The sequence below is a fragment of the Phycodurus eques genome, chromosome 1, assembly GCF_024500275.1.
Source record: "Phycodurus eques isolate BA_2022a chromosome 1, UOR_Pequ_1.1, whole genome shotgun sequence".
NCBI lineage: Eukaryota > Metazoa > Chordata > Actinopteri > Syngnathiformes > Syngnathidae > Phycodurus > Phycodurus eques.
Window position 1 is genome coordinate 26347177 of NC_084525.1, and position 17517 is coordinate 26364693.

Consider the following 17517-nt stretch of genomic DNA (forward strand, 5'->3'; position numbering starts at 1 on the left):
TAACCACTACAAATTTAACTACTGTACAACCCTAATCCTTAAAAACGAAAGCAACTCCAAGGCACTATTTTATCCTTGCTTGGCAATACCTCACAGCCACCGGCTCATCTGTTTTCTGTAATTACCTTATGTCATTTTTCAATGCAAAAATCAAACTGATCCTGTCCTGGTAAAAGCTTAACTCCCTGGTCCCTGGTCCACCACAGCAATCAAAACTGCACCCATAACCACAATACTTGGTTCCGATCCATCCATCTATCCATCCATCCATCCATTTTCTGAGCCGCTTCTCCTCCCTAGGGTCACGGGCGTGTTGGAGCCTATCCCAGCTATCATCGGGCAGGAGGCAGGGTACACCCTGAACTGGTTGCCAGCCAATCACACTCACATTCACGCCTACGGGCAATTCAATTAACCTACCATGCATGTTTTTGGGATGTGGGAGGAAACCAGAGTGCCCAGAGAAAACCCACGCAGGCACGGGGAGAACATGCAAACTCCACACAGGCGGGGCCGGGGATTGAACCCCGGTCCTCAGAACTATGAGGCTGACGCTCTAACCAGTCGGCCACCGTGCCGCCAGTTCAGATCCTAATAATAATAATACTCAATAATTCATATTTTCTTCTTGGTAATAAGAATCCCTAATAATAATAATAATAATAATAATAATTTAATGTTGTGACAACATACAGTAATTCCGTATAATAGAAATATACACACATACACATATTGCATGGGCCATTATCATGATGATGATATTTTTTCGATATATTGTGCAGCCCAATGTAAAATGATTTAATATTTTGGGCGGTAAAAAATATGCTTGGCCGGTGGATGTTCCGGCCAACCAGAGCCTCCCCTCCCTCCCTAAATTAAATCCACTGCATGTAAAGGGTAAACCCCCCCTCCCCCAAAAAACAACTAAACCCTCATAATAATTACATGAAATTATATTCCATTTTAGTTCTCTGGTCCACACTTTATATTTATTTTCTTTTTCAACTCAATAATATCCATGATATCATAATTTAAATACCTGAATTTGTGTACTGCGATTGGCTGGGGACCAGTTCAGGGTGAACCCTGCCTCTCGCCCGAAGATAGCTGGGATAGGCTCCAGCACGCCCGCGTCCCTTGTGAGGATGAAGCGGTACAGATAATGAATGGATGGATTAATTTGTGTATTTTCTGTTCAAATACATAGGCGCGAGTAGGGTTGGGCATCTAGAATCGAGACTCCCGGAACCATTAAAATTTCGGTTCCCAGTTTCTATGCCTAGTCCTCCAGCCGCGAAGAAGAAGTGGCGAAAAGCAATGACGAAGCGACGTAAACTAACCAAGAAGAACGCGCACGATGATGTGCTTGTGCCCAATGGCGGCAGCGGCAAACAAAAGTGTGTCTTAATTTTGTTAAAATGAATGACCAGTCGCCTCAGTGCAACATTTGGAATAAGATTATACTGTGCAAAAGAGGCTTTCACGATGTGTACTGTCGGACGCGCTCCGAGCCTCAGCCGACACCGCGCGGAGCTTGAGTCAAGTCAACTCTCAGTCATCTGGCTGAGTGAAACAATAAAATATGGCTATGCCAACATTGAGACAGCTAACAAGGTAAACGGTTACTTGCACTTGTGGACTGAAGGTTTTTAGCGTTTATTTTAGTCTTCATACCATAGCATTGTAAAATAGTTATTTTAACAATGCTATATTTAACTTTTAGCTGAAACAATAAATGAATATTAAGTCAATTGGGTTAGTTCCAAACACATTGCCTTTTAGTTCATTGGTTTGATATTTGATACTGGTGATAAAGAACCTCGAGTCAAATGTTCATTTTAGTCTAGGCTGTGTGCTGCTAAGAAAATAGATGCTCATAATTTGGACACCCTTTACTTAAACCATGCGAACGTTTTTTGACCAAGCTCCCTAAAACAATCGGTATCGAGAAACGTTTGGAACCGGAATCGAACTAAGGAACCAGAATCGGAACCGGAATCACCCAAATTCAAACGATGCCCAACCCTAGGCGAGAGGCAGTGCGGCCTAAGTGACTCAAAGTGGCGACATACACATAAACTGACGCAGGCAGTTGACACATGCCCATTGCTGTCTCTCTTTATATCGCCAATATATGTTTTATCATGCAGGTACTTCACATGCTGACGCTCCACAGTCTAAAATATTTAATGAATGTCTGTGGCATATTTAGTCTTTCTAATCAGCCCTAAATGCGAGTAAAATTGCATCGAGGAGCCCGGAAAGTGCCGTGCCTCTTTGACAGGTGGCAGTGCTGAGCTCCATTGGTGCAATGTGTTGAAGAAGCAGCACAGCGCTCTTCCACTAGGCCGCTTATGGTTCGACTAGGCATATCGAGATTGTCTAACGCTGAAAATTGCAACATAAAGAGCCTGTATAACATTTCCAACAAAATGGAAGATTACAGGACTTTTCAAAACTGGATTTTCGGTCGAAACAGGACATATTACAGAGAGGAAGACCAGCTCCGCAGCTAAAGGATTTGCTTCAGACGAGTAGGAAAAAGAAGGTAACCCGCTTGTTTCAACCTGAGTGGTACAATCGAAAAGAGGGGCTATGTGGATGTGCTACAAGAAGCTGCCTTTTTTTTTTTGCTTTACATGCATTTTATTTTCAGATTTTAACAACGTCTGTACTAACGCACGTTATTGTGAGATGAAAAATTTACCGAGGAGTGTCAGCTAGTGTTGTTTTGTTTGCGAACGTTTCGTTCAGACGAACAAAGCTTTTTAGTGAACGAACTTAATCGAATCAGTTTATGAAATGATTTGTTCTTTTAGCGTGGCAGGGACCGGAAACGGAACTGCTGAAGCGTTCTGTCACTCACTTCTGAATCTTTGGTGAATGACCAATGAGAAGCCAGCATGCAGGCGGGGACGGGACCTCATTAAACGTACTGCCATGTGATTTGCGATTCGCCAGCGTTGTTACTCACTTCGGCGAATGACCAATGCGCAGCCAGCATCAGGCAGCGCCGTGCAGGCGGTGGAGGGACTTAAGTGAACTGAGTGATTCATTCAGTGAACTGGTGTACTGGGGAACTGAAGAGTGATTCGTTCCTCGAACTTATCGTTCGCGATCCGTTAGACACAAGTGATTCGTTCGATGAACTTCTTCGTTTGTGATCCGCTAAGGAGCGATGTACTAGTACAATGAGTGATTCTTTTGACCAAGGAAGGACGTACTACGCAGTGAACGTACTCATAAGTGATTTTAACCTCAATTCCTGACGTCCTCGCGGGAATAGCTTTCACTCGCAGCTTCAAGCTAACGGCAAATTTTTGAGTCAGTCAAGCACATGAAAACAAGCACACTTATTTAAAATTAATGTAAATTAATAATAAATGTTTTACGTACAAATACATATCATTCCCTCCGTGTCTCTAATGCAATTATTAAAGCTTTTTATTTCATAATAATATAATAACATGTTAAACTTATATAGCCCTGCTCAAGACACTCAAAGACGCTTTCCACTAATCAGATGACAATAACAGTAAGCAGGAAGCCCGGGTGGCGAATGATTCACTTCACTCAAAAGAACTGCCGTGCCCATCACTAGTGTCAGCGAGCACGAAAGATCGTCTCTAAGAGACAGCAACACTGCCGCCTAGCGGATGGAGGGAGTACATTCCCACATTTCCTACTTGAAACGGTGATAAGCTCTGCCCCTGAAATTGCATTATTTGGTGTGGTCCTTTCTGATCACAGTGTGACATAGTTTTGTCAATTATTCAAGTACAGTACAGTGAGACAGTCAACCATACAAAAACATTGTATTGATGGGGAGAGACCAGAAAACCTCAGCCCTGGAGGACAGTGAGGAGGAACGAGTGGACACACTGTCATAGCGACCACGTATTCATCATATTGTGAGGCATATACAGTGTGGCATAAAATGTGTGGTGTATTCATGGGATTGGTATCTGTATGTTTCTGATCCTTCAGGCCTTGGTATCATGGAGGGGTACCAGCTACTGTGGTCCGATGGAAAGACGGACAACTGGACAGGGCAAGATGGCAAGGGAACCTCGGCCCAGGAGCAAGATGAGGAGGACGGGGTGGACACAATAGACTCTATTTGCGGTCCACAGTACTATGGGTGCTAAGTGTCATTTGACATACTCCTGCTATTAAACAACCTTGCAGCATCAGGGATATGTTTGTTAATGAGACTAGTGCTTAAAACTTAGCAATCATGGCTCTGTCACATCGAACATGTATTCATCATGTTGTGAGACATCTGATAATGTGTGGCACTGACAAGTTACAACAAATTGAGACAGTCAACAATACACAAAACATTGTATTGCTGTGTTTGGTGCCTGTGTGTTTCTTATTCATCAGGCAAAGGCATGAAGGAATACCAGTAACTGTGGTCAGAAAGGAGGATGGGCTGGACGGGCCAAGCTGGCAAGAGAAGATCTGCCCTGGAGGACTCTGAGGATAGCGGATGGCCATATTGTCAGAGCTGTCAAGTAAATCTCAATAAATTAAAATTATGTCAACAGCATAAATTAATTAGGTAGTTAAATTCAAAAAGTGAAACACATTATAGAAATGCACTACACAGAGTGAAATATTTCATGATTTTCTTTCATGTGTCTGTATAATGTGGATTATAGTTTACAGTAAATTAAAACCAAAAATTCACTCTCTAGAAATTAAATGTTACTTAACAATCAAGATACAATGAAAATGACTTTTAATGTAGAAATTATGTAAGCAGGAATTTCCCCATTGAAAAGTATTTTCCAAAATGTTTAATTAGTGTACAGTATATAATGTATGAGTACCGAAATAGACTTTTATACCATATTCTAATTTATTGAGAGGTATTTATCACGTGAGGAATCTTACAATGTGTGGTAGAACATGAATGGTGTATTGGTGTTATGTGTTTTTCTGGTCCATCAGGCCAAGACATGGAGGTACACCCTGAGACGACACCACACATGTTTTTTCTTTCTTTTTGTCTTTTTTCAGCACAAAACACTGTCACAATCAGAAGTAGCGCATCTTCCTCCATGGTTGTTGTTGTTGTTGCCGCTATGGTCACAGTTATGTCCGGTAGCGTTTACACGATTTCCAGTCCCGCCTCCCCCGACAGCTTGATTTGACAAGATTTAGCCTAGTGATCGTAAAAGACAAGATGCGGTAGTATCTGAATACGCTGTGTAGTATTGCCTCTGTCTAATCGAGATGCGGCAAGATTCTATGGCAGTAGTCTGACATAGTGCAATCATGAAAGACCTACACTGTCTTGGAGTCGGATCCAGGCATAAGGCTAAAGGTCTCAGGTAAGCAGTTGTATTCGGAGTTGAACCATTGCCTTTTTTCATAAGCCAGTGGCAGCCAACATCCTAAATCATTGTTCAACCATATGTTGGCATTCAACTCCAAAGAACCAGTGGTCTGTAACTCTTCTGACCTTTAGTTAGGCTGTTAACTCAAAATGAGGCCTAGACCCCCCACATGGCATTGTCACTATAGACCGAGAATATATACGATGCTGACTGACACCTTTATAGCAAGAAGAGAAGGTTGATACACAAAGCTGGCAGTGAATGATTTATTATGGATGGAGCAGTGGCGGATGGTGCATTTGGGACCTGGGGAGATTTGAGTGACCCAATCCAGCCCTAAACACAACCACTATCACGTTTAAATTTTCAGTGTTGGGAAAATTCATTTTCTGCCCGAACTAGTTCAAAGTTCAGTTCGTAATTCAAAATTTTTAAATAAGTTCACCATTCCAAAAATGAACTAGTCCATAGTTCTTTTTTTCCACAATGTGATGCTACGGGACATTACCCACACAATACTGGCATTTCATTTCCCCATTGTTACCACCCATTCAGTCCACACGAACTTTCACCTTACAATCTGAAAAATGTGGAAAAACGTGACTGAATTGTCTTTTTTTTTTTTTTTTTTTTTTTAATGAGGCATTAAAACAGAAACAGGGTTTTTGTCCTTACTGCGCAAACCCCCCACTGCCCAAAAAAAAGCTAAACACAGGAACGATGGTGAAAGGACAATAACTAAATTTCTCGGAGCTCTGGCTGACTATATTTACTAAATATTTTATCCATTTAGTGTTTTCAATCCACCTAACATGCATGTTTTTGGGATGTGGGAGGAAACCGGAGCACCAGGAGAAAACCCATGCAGCCACGGGGAGAACATGCAAGCTCCACACAGGTGTGAATGTCATTCATGGGGGGTCCAATTAGATTTCCGGGGGGTCCAGCGCTACCCCGGTCTCCCCTCTGGCTCCGCCCCTGCTGCACAGAAGGGCTTGCCAAATACAAGGTTTATCCCCCGACATACAGGATGAAGTCACGTATTTAATGTATTCCGATGGGTTTGTCCCAAACAAAACTTGGCACTCTTGAATGAAAATGAACTTTTGTTCGAAAACCGTTCAGACACCAGAGAGCGCATTTTCAATAACATTGATCTGGCAGAAATGAACTAAGTTCAGTTTACATTCGCCCAGAATATGAACTAGTTTATGAACTTTGGTTCATTAAACTCATTCAGGTACAACACTGGGATGTTTACAAAATATAAAGTACAAAAACGCAATATAACAATGCGTGGCATTACTGAGAGAGAGAGAGATTGTTTTCCTATTATTTATCATTATTCATTTGGCCGCTAACTTAGCAATTACTACACGGCATCTTTCACTACTTAATGTTGAATGAAACACTAATAACACACGTACTGGCTATTGTTACCAGGGGACTTGTACATGTATAATTCTGTGTCGCTACACACTTGTCATTAAAGCATAACGCCAAACAAATGTATAATCCTGTACACACACTATCTTCTACCAACTGCATCGACATTTTCTCTCCTCCAGCCACTGTGACAGTACCACCCATGCACAAATCACGTGACAATTCAAATAATAATACACAAATGAACATGAAACAAAAACAGCATGTTTAAGGTACTTAAATTTAATAGATTAACCCTTGGCACCATGAAAATACTTTTCCTTTCCTTCAGTTTTTCCCTTGAATACAGCTTCGTGTATATATGTTTAGTTGTGTTGGTGTGGTTTTCTTTGGAAGAAAAGTACACTTTACAAAGCAAATCTTTGTATAGTTACTATAAAAGGCATTCTATTGTATTCTGTTCTATTCTATCAAAACGATGTTAAGACAGCAACATTTAAGTAGCAAACACAGCACTTCCAGTCAACACTCTTATTTTGAAACTAAAAACTACACTTCTGGTCTGTGGCGGATTCTAACTGGACGATCGCCCAGAAGCTTCACTTTTCACTTGAACGTCACATATGCGCAAATCACGTAAATTAAACTTCTCAAACAACATTACACAAATGCATACAAAATGAATAAAATTTTAATGATTAAGATGAACATAAATGACTTTGTGGCCATGAAGAGTCTCACTGCAGGCAGGAACTCAGACAGCCACCGCCACGAAGCGGCTGCTGGGGAGACAATTGAGGTAGTGGCGGATTTGACTTGCCCGAGCAGCTCACTATCAATATTATATTTGTCTTATAACATGACAAAACCATAAAAGCTTGTAATAAAATATATCATATTCACCAGAGATGCTGATTTACGGATGAAATCCACTCCCTTTTTCTCCTGCGTATGCCTGTAAACTAGCTGAAGAATAGAGCTCATTGTGTAGTGCTCTTAAAGTACCGAACAAATCCTTTACTGAGTAAAAACAAGACAATCAACAACTGTGTTTGATCCATCTATCCTAACAATGTCCACTTTTTGATGAAAAGTACATCTTGAAAATGATTTTTTTAATAATGTCGGTCAACAAGTCAATTTCTTCTCCTGTTGGCCATTTTGGGCTTTTGCTCTAATCAACCAGTCGAGGACTGGCAAATGCAGATATCACTCTGGGCCTTCTAGGTAGCACTGTTTTTTGAATCTGAAATCTTTAAAAAAATAAACATCCGTTATCATTGTGTATGTGGCATGGGCCAGCATTTACGACATTGAAGGCCTTGGGCAGATTATATTGACATGGCAACACATGGAAGCTGGAATCTGATTGGACCCTCCCAAAAAATTAATACACACATGACTGAGAGCTAGTCAGCTAAAACAAACGCTATGAAATGAAGCAAATTCAATAAAATATATATTTTATTGAATTGTATATATTCTAATAAATTATTAATGTAATTAAGGTGTAAATGTAAGTCTGTGCTTTTGATTGTTTAGGTGAGCAGAGAAGGCTCTGAAGGCCTTCACTGCACACCATTGTGATGTAGGGTCCACGTCTATTGCATTTATTGTAGTCTTTTGGTTAAAAAACATAACACAAAATATTTCATGATCTTTTTTATTATTTTGCTTATAGGTTACAGCTAACAAAAATCAAAAATTTACCTCAAGAAATATAAACACTAAATTGCCAAAAGTATTCGGTCACCTGTCTTGAATCACATATGAATTTAAGTGACATCCCATTCCTAATCCAAAGGGTTCAATATGACGTTGGTCCATATATGTACACACACACGTTGGGTTTTATAGTAACAATATGTAGAGGTTGCAATTAGGTTAGAGTAAGGTAATGAAAAACTGCAAAAACTTGTGCCCAGGGAAAAGAGAGCATGTGGTCACTGCGCAATGTTATTACTCCCCTAGGTCATGTCTTCATGCTAGGTTTTAGTTATTGTTCCTCTGTTTGAACTGTTCATGGCTTTCCTTCTCTACCTCATTGGCAGGCATCTGGGTGCTATTGCCTCACCACATGTACGCTGAAGGTTGAAGATCCAAAAGGGAGAAAAATATAAACACGGCTGGTTAATCTCACTGTGATGCTTTAGTTTTTTTTTAAATTCATGCTGTTTTGTGTTTTTATGCTAAGTATTTTATTGTACTATATTTCTTTAAAAAAGTGACCTCTACCTCTGACAGATGCCATGCCCCAATTAAAACTTAACACCCAACCTCAAGTAGACACCACTAGGTGGGTGTAATTATCTTAACTGTTGTATTGGAAAGACATGTCCGGTTGAGTGAACACTGGTGCGCTTTGTTGCCTCTGCTCAGAGATTTATTTTAGTTTGCTTTAAGGTTTTAAACTCGTTTTAATATTTTATAGTACAATCTCACTTTATTTTAAGGGATTGACTGGTTCATACACAGGAGCCCTTACCTGTTGATTCAAGGAGCCTGGAGAAAGACATCAGCCTTCGCTCCACTTTGCTTTCGTCCCAGAGTTGTTGTTTTTTTACAACCATGGAGACGACCAGAGCGCAAGCATTAAGCTTACTGGTTTTGATCATCCTGATCCATGTCCACTCTCGGATGATTGCACTGTTACAAGTACTCTGCTGCTGAGCTTCTGCGACTCCATTTTCAGCTGTCCTGGCCGCCGCCATTTGTGCTCCACAATCACCCTCACCGGCACTGTGTAAGGTACATCCAACGTGGGTCTCGTCGAAACTTCCACCTTGATAACACCACCACAATAAAATCCACGTAAATCTGGCCGGAGAGTCAACCACACTGTTGGCTGGCCTAGCTAGGTCGGCTAACACATCACACCAAACGGACAACACCACCGTGACGTTTTGACTTCTCAACAGCTGGTCATTCACAACAAGGCATGGGACGGTAGCAGATTCTGACTGTACTATAGCCTTGAGCAAAAATACCACAGTATTTACATTGTAAAATCCATTGGGGAAATGGAAACTTTTTTCCCATTGAACATGAACTTTTTAAACAAAATATTTTGTTTAAAAAGTTAAGTTTAAATTTAAAACAAACAAAACAATAAATCACAATGGTCCATCAGTGGTGAGCTATTTTTCGAACAGACCCGCTGGCTACTCGTGCCTGCGGGCACCATGTTGGTGATCCCTGCTCTTCCATATGTGCTACAAATATATAATACAAAAACAAACATTTACAATTAAACTTTTAACTGTTTTAGGCCCTTTTCTACTGAACAAATTTAGAGTGGAAAAATAATCACGACAAAACTCTTAAGTTTGTTATGAGCAGGACTCAAAGGCAGAAGTCAGTTCCATAAATACACAGTGTAATAAACAGCAGGCAGGGGTCGAAGGCAACCGTATCAAAATCGTGAGGCAAAAGGCAAGTTCAATGACTAAAACGGGGTCTCGGCTAACCATGAGTCAGTGACGTTGAATATAAAGAATGCTGGAACACAATGACGAGCTACAATGAACTGGCAACCAGAGAGAATGAGACACGAGATAATATGCATTGGGTAATTAGGGTAAACGAGGTGCAGGTGGGGAAGATGCACTCTGGAGCAGGCCTGCACACTCTGTTCATGGGGGAGTTATCATGAGCATTGGAAAGTCTTACTGCTCTAGACCAGTGATTTCCAACCTTCATGGACATATATTTTCCAATTACGATTTTACAATTGAAAAATCTCACGGCACACCAACAAACAAAAATGTCACAAAAAGTGGATACATTAAATACTGTATGTACTTCCTGCCATCTAATAGAAGAGCATTTATTTGTTATGTCTGCCACTATGCCTCACTGGCATAAATAGAATTGTTGAACAATTTCCCACGGCACACCTGAAGAGCGCTAATGTGCCCCGCCCGGCACACTGGCTGAGAATCACTGCTCTGGACTCCCATTTTCTCCATTTTTGAATCTACAGCTATACAACTATGAACTCACTCCCACTATCAGTGTTATTTACCGGTCACCTAAACACAACAAGAATTGTTTTGACTGACTTTGCTACCTTTTTCCTAACATTATACTGCTTGGCGATTTTAATATTCACATGGATTCTCCAATATCACAATTTTCAGCAAGTTCTCATCTTGTCTCAATAACTTTGGTCTTCAGCAATTAATTAACTTTCCCGCTCACTGCAAAGGACACATCCTGGCTGGTATGCTGTTCTGGTGTCACTACAAGCAACTTCCGTTCTGAGTCACTCCCCATTTAAGACCACATGCTAATAACCTAACTTTTAAAAAAAATCAACCTACCCCGTGCCATCTCTTTTCATCAAATCAACAACATTAGTCGAGACAGTCTCCACTCTTATCAAAAGCCTCCTGAGCACGGACTCTCTCTCCACCCCCGATGAACTGGTTACTCACTACAATTAGAATCTCCATCATCTCCACAACACTCTTGCTCCAGTAAAAAATAGATTTGTAGCTTTCACCACCTCTCCACCCTGGTTTGCCCTGCACTGTGACAAATAAAATACAAAGATCGTCAATTAGAACGCCTCCATAGAAAAACAGACTCTCTATACACAAGGGCATGTACAGCCATCATCTTAACCACTACAAAGACAGTTTAACTCGAGCCAAATCTACCCTCTACACAACCCTAAACAAAAAAACAACAAAACAAAAAAAACAAAAGCAACTCCAAGGCACTATTTTCTCCCTGCTTGGCAATATTTCACGACCACTGGACTCCATCACCTCCCACTTGTGCTCATCTGTTTTCCGTAATTCCCTAATGTCATTTTTCAATATATGCTCACTGCCTCCCCTTGTCCTACCTATCCATTCACTTTCAGGTTTTACTGTACCTTCTGCCGTGGACATTTTAGAAATCATCCATCGCTCCAAGCCCTCCACTTGCCAACTTGACCCCCATGATGGGGCCCCATCCCTACTGTTCTGGTAAAAGCTTGCCTCCTGTCACTGGTCCTCGTCAACACTAACATCATCCACTCATCTCGCTCTCTTGGTATTGTTCCCACAGCATTCAAAACTGCAGCCATAACCCCAATACTGGAAAAAAAGGTTTAGATCCAAATAATTTCAATAACCTTCGTCCCATGTCCAACCTCCCATTTCTCTCAAATATATTGGAAAAGACCATGGCTTCCAAGCTCCACTCCCACCTCACTTCCAGTAATCTCTATGAACAATTCCAGTCTGGTTTCCGGCCCCTTCATAGCACTGAAACAGCATGCATCAAGATCACCAACGACCTCCTCCTGGCAGCTGACTCTGGCCTACTCACTATCCTCATCCTCCATGATCTGACTACAGCTTCTGATACCATTTCCCACACCATCCTCCTGAATAGACATTAGTCACACACCCCTCGAGTGGTTCAGCTTTTACCTGTCTGGCAGCACCCAGTTGTGTCAAATGAAATCATTCAAATCCCATCTGTCCCTCATTTCTTCTGGTGTCCCCCAGGCTTTGTCTTGGGCCTCATCCTCTATCACCTCATCCTACCGCTTGACAATATCTTACATAAATTCAACTAACACTTCCACTGTGAAACGGATGACACCCAGCTCTCCCTCTCCACCAAACCCATCACCACTCTTCCTCCTTCCTCCCTTACTGCCTGCTTCTCTGAACTGAAACACTGATTCTTATACAACTTCCTACAACTCAATATCAATAAAACTGAAAACCTACACAAAGGTACCAAGTCCATGCTAGCTAGCCAAAATTGGCAGTTTTTCCATTACACTTGATAATTCCTCTGTTTCCCCCTCCCTTCAAGTTAAGAGTCTGCGTGTCATCCTCGACAGCACTTTCCTTCCGAGCAGACATAAACATCACTTGGTCTGCATGCTTTCACTTACGAAACGTCAAAATCCACTGTATATCCCTCACCTCCTACACTGCTGCTGTCCCCTTTAATAGCCTCGTCACATCCCACCTGGATTATTGCAACTCTCTCCTCTTTGGTCTCCCCCACAAGTCACAACAAAAACTATAGCCTCTCCAGAACTCAGGCGTGCATATTATCACAAGGACCCCCTCTATTCACATTACTACAGCCCTGCAACAACTCCAATACCACATCCAATACAAAATACTGATCTGCACCTTCAAGGCCATCAATAAGCTCACCCCACCGTAACTTGCTGACCTCTTTCACATTGCCATCCCCCCGTTCTCTCAGATCTTCGTTCTCTATCCACCTCACCATCTTTTCTGCCCATTTGTCTACTGTGGAGGACAGAGCCTAAAGATATTCTGCTCCCCATCTTTGGAACTCACTATCACCTGACCTCAGAAACACAGACTCATTAACCCTGTTTAATCCAAACTCAAGACACACCTATTCTAGACTGCCTATTCACTTTAACATTTTAATTGATTTTCATTGATAGTTTATGTTGTTATTTTTATTATATTGCTTGATTTCTTTTAACTATGTTTGTACGGTGATTTTGAGTGACTTGAAAGGCGCCTATAAATGGAAATGAAATATTATTATTCATCCATTTATTCATTTTCCTTACCGCTTATCCTCACTAGGGTCACGGATGTGCTGGAGCCTATCCCCGCCATCTTCGGGCGAGAGGCGGGGTACACCCATTCGCGCTCACATTCACACCTACAGGCAATTTAGTCTTCAATTAACCTACCATGCATATTTTTGGGATGTGGGAGAAAACAGGAGTACTCGGAGAAAACCCACGCAGGCACGGGGAGAACATGCAAACTCCAGACAGCGAGGCCAGATTTGAATCCGGGTCCTCAGAACTGTGAGGCAGATGTGCTAACCAGTTGTCCACAGTGCCGCCACACATGCACATTTGTTATATAATTTATATGATAATGCAGGCATAGATCTATTATTATTATTATTATTATTGTTATTACTATTGCAACTATGAGGCACAGTGGTCACACTGAAGGCCCATTCAGGTCTATTCAGGTCTTTATTCGTGTTCTGTCATTGGATTGTGCAGTTTTAAAAACAACTTCAAGCAGGCATTAATCCTCTTTGATGAGTCAAAGACGTGAATTTCACACTTAAAAAGTGATCGGGGATTAAAAAGTGTGATAAAATGTGGAATTAGTGGGGATTGCTGTGTGAGGATTGCTGTTCGAGAAGCTCTAATCTATAAGGGAGATGAGATGTGATGGCATAGGATTAATGGAAGGGATGAGCTCTAATAACATCCACATGTTGCATTAATTTGAAGCTAGAGTTTGAAATAAAATGAAAAAAACAACAACACTTTTTTGTCACATTTGTAAAAACTGTCAGTGTGTTTTCCACCAACCAGCCCAGGAATTTTAAGTTCCTGTTAGCAGAAGTTCCTCGCAACAAAAGGTTCCTGTGGCCCATGTGGTTTGTGTTTCCATTGTGCTAAAATAAAAAACTACATGACTCATGGACAGCTCCTAGTCAGTTTTTAAATACAGCAGTGTGAACTATTTGGTATCTGTAAATGTGTTTGCATGAAAAAAAAAAAAAAAAACAGTACATTGCAAATATTTATTTGTGAACGGAAATGTCTTTTCCGTCTCCTCTGGCCCAGCCGAGGAAGATGCACACGCCAACTTGGGCTCGGACCTCTGCTTCTTAGCGGGACTGAGTTGGCCAGCGGTGGACCTTGCCGGGTGGCGGGAACGGATCTCGCCGCTGATCCCGTGTTGGTGGCGGCCGTCCCGGTGGCGGATTTCACCACCGAGTCCGCCACTGTGGCTCACTGCCAGGCCGAAGCAGCGACGTAAGCTCACCAAGCACAGAGTTTGTCCAGCCTGCTAGCTTGTCCACCAAGTGCGGCTCAGTGGGAAAACGTAAAGATCGGTGTTTGAATGGCAGAAAGAGAAGAGGAAAACACAGAGCCTAGAACTGAATGTGGGGACTTTGAATGTTGGGACTATGACAGGAAAATCTCGGGAGTTGGTTGACATGATGATTAGGAGAAAGGTTGATATGTTGTGTGTCCAGGAGACCAGGTGGAAAGGCAGTAAGGCTAGAAGTTTAGGGGCAGGGTTTAAATTATTTTACCATGGTGTACATGGGAAGAGAAATGGAGTCGGGGTTATTTTAAAAGAAGAGTTGGCTCAGAATGTCTTGGAGGTGAAAAGAGTATCAGATCGAGTGATGAGGCTGAAATTTGAAATTGAAGGTGTTATGTGTAATGTGATTAGTGGCTATGCCCCACAGGTAGGATGTGACCTCGAGGTGAAAGAGAAATTCTGGAAGGCGCTAGATGATGTAGTTCTGAGCATCCCAGACAGAGAGAGAGAGTTGTAATTGGTGCAGATTGTAATGGACATGTTGGTGAAGGTAATAGGGGTGATGAAGAAGTGATGGGTAAGTACAGCATCCAGGAAAGGAACTTGGAGGGACAGATGGTGGTAGACTTTGCAACAAGGATGCAAATGGCTGTAGTGAACACTTTTTTCCAGAAGAGGCACGAACATAGGGTGACCTACAAGAGCGGAGGTAGAAGCACACAGGTGGATTACATCTTGTGCAGACGATGTAATCTGAAGGAGGTTACCAACTGTAAGGTATTGGTAGGGGAGAGTGTGGCTAGACAGCATAGGATGGTGGTGTGTAAGATGACTCTGGTGGTGGGGAGGAAAATTAGGAAGACAAAGTCAGAGAAGAGAACCATGTGGTGGAAGCTGAGACAGGACGAGTGTTGTGCAGCTTTTCGGGAAGAGGTGATACAGGCTCTCGGTGGACGGGAGGAGCTTCCAGAAGACTGGACCACTGCATCAGGGATCAGCCCTGAGCCCCTTCCTTTTTGCAGTGGTGATGGATAGGCTGACAGATGAGGTTAGACTGGAATCCCCGTGGACCATGATGTTTGCAGATGACATTGTGATCTGCAGTGAAAGAAGGGAGCAGTTGGAGGAACAGTTAGAAAGATGGAGGCATGCACTGGAAAGAAGAGGAATGAAGATTAGCCGAAGTAAAACAGAATATATGTGCATGAATGAGAGTGGTGGTGGGGGAAGAATGAGGCTACAGGGAGAAGAGATAGCAAGGGTGGAGGACTTCAAATACTTGGGGTCAACCGTCCAGAGCAATGGTGAGTGTGGTCAGGAAGTGAAGAAACGGGTCCAAGCGGGTTAGAACGGGTGGAGGAAGGTGTCAGGTGTGTTATGTGACAGAAGAGTCTCTGCTAGGATGAAGGGCAAAGTTTATAAAACAGTGGTGAGGCCAGCCATGATGTATGGATTAGAGACAGTGGCACTGAAGAGACAACAGGAAGCAGAGCTGGAGGTGGCGAAAATGAAGATGTTGAGGTTCGCGCTTGGAGTGACCAGGTTGGATAAAATTAGAAATGAGCTCATCAGAGGGACAGCCAAGGTTCGATGTTTTGGAGACAAAGTTAGAGAGAGCAGACTTCAATGGTTTGGACACGCCCAGAGGAGAAATAGTGAGTATATTGGTAGAAGGATGATGAGGATGGAGCTCCCAGGCCAGAGAGCTAGAGGAAGATAAAAGAGAAGGTTGATGGATGTCATGAGGGAAGACATGATGGCAGTTGGTGTTCAAGAGGAGGATGCAGGAGATAGGCTTACATGGAAAAGGATGACACGCTGTGGCGACCCCTAACGGGACAAGCCGAAAGGAAAAGAAGAAGAAGATACATTACAGATACACACACAGATCTCCTTATCAACATAGTTGCATTACACTTAGTCGCACCGCCACAACAAACGCACAAAATGTCAACACAGGGTGCACTGGGAAGTTGACTCCAGGCACGCTCTCTGCACCCCGGAACCTTAGGTAACTCAGAGCATGTGTGCCATTTGAAATGAGCAGAACTGACACATTCACCATGGCGGATGTACGACGTATCCCAGCCAAAAGCCAACACATTCATTAGTAAAGTTATAAAAAAAGAAGCATGCTCTGGCTCTGCGAAGTCAGGGGGCGGTGAGAGCGTCAGACTGAGTTTCTGAACACACCCAGAAACCGAGGCGAAGCTCGGACTGGTCCGAGACTGCATGACGTCATGACAGTAAGCAGCTTTGGCCACAAAACAAGCGGACGAAAGCGTCCACGCTCTTTCGTACGGACGCTGTTCTGAGCCACGTGCGGGAGTGCCCAGTGCTGAACTTTCACCAACCTTATTGTTTGACTCTGTATTTTCCAATAAATTGTTAAACTTAATACCCGGCCTAATCATTGAAGAATCCCCTCGACCAGAATAAAAGAACCCAGTAACAGAGGTTTCAATGGCCGGCAGGCTCAACCCGGACCGTGACTTTTCTTTGTTCTCTTTTTCAACCTCTAACACATCTACATTATTTTTTCAACACAAGACCCACCAAAGATGACAATATTAGGCTAGGGCCACACTGCAGGGAAAGATACCCAATTGAGATTTTGTATTTTTTATTTTTTTGTTAAATCCGATCTTGTTATGTAGTCGTTCACAATGCAAAAACAAATGCGGCTTTTTGCTGAAGACATCACATGCATGCGCACAAAACAGGACGCCGTGTTGACGGAAGTAAATACGTCCCTCGCATAGGTCTCGTCATGATGCATTTGTGGTAATTTTATGCAACCTGAGCCAACATTTTCTGATATTTATCAGTTCTAAAGCATCAGCTTTTCCCCATTGACTATTTTCTGCTGCTTTGTCTGCCATTTGCTTTACTCTCACGTCTGTTTTGTTCAACAATCGTGACGTGCAGCCTTTTGATGACGTACAGGTCGCATGAGTGCCCCATGAGCGTTCATACTACAC

General features: G+C 42.4%; 1 long non-coding RNA gene across 1 annotated transcript; it reads left to right on the plus strand.

Moving 5' to 3' along the window:
- The first annotated feature begins 2312 nt into the window (after positions 1 to 2312).
- Positions 2313 to 4195, plus strand: LOC133412700 (uncharacterized). Its single transcript, XR_009769798.1, has 2 exons — positions 2313 to 2548; positions 3988 to 4195. It is a non-coding gene; the product is annotated as an uncharacterized LOC133412700 (long non-coding RNA).
- The last annotated feature ends 13322 nt before the right edge of the window (positions 4196 to 17517 follow it).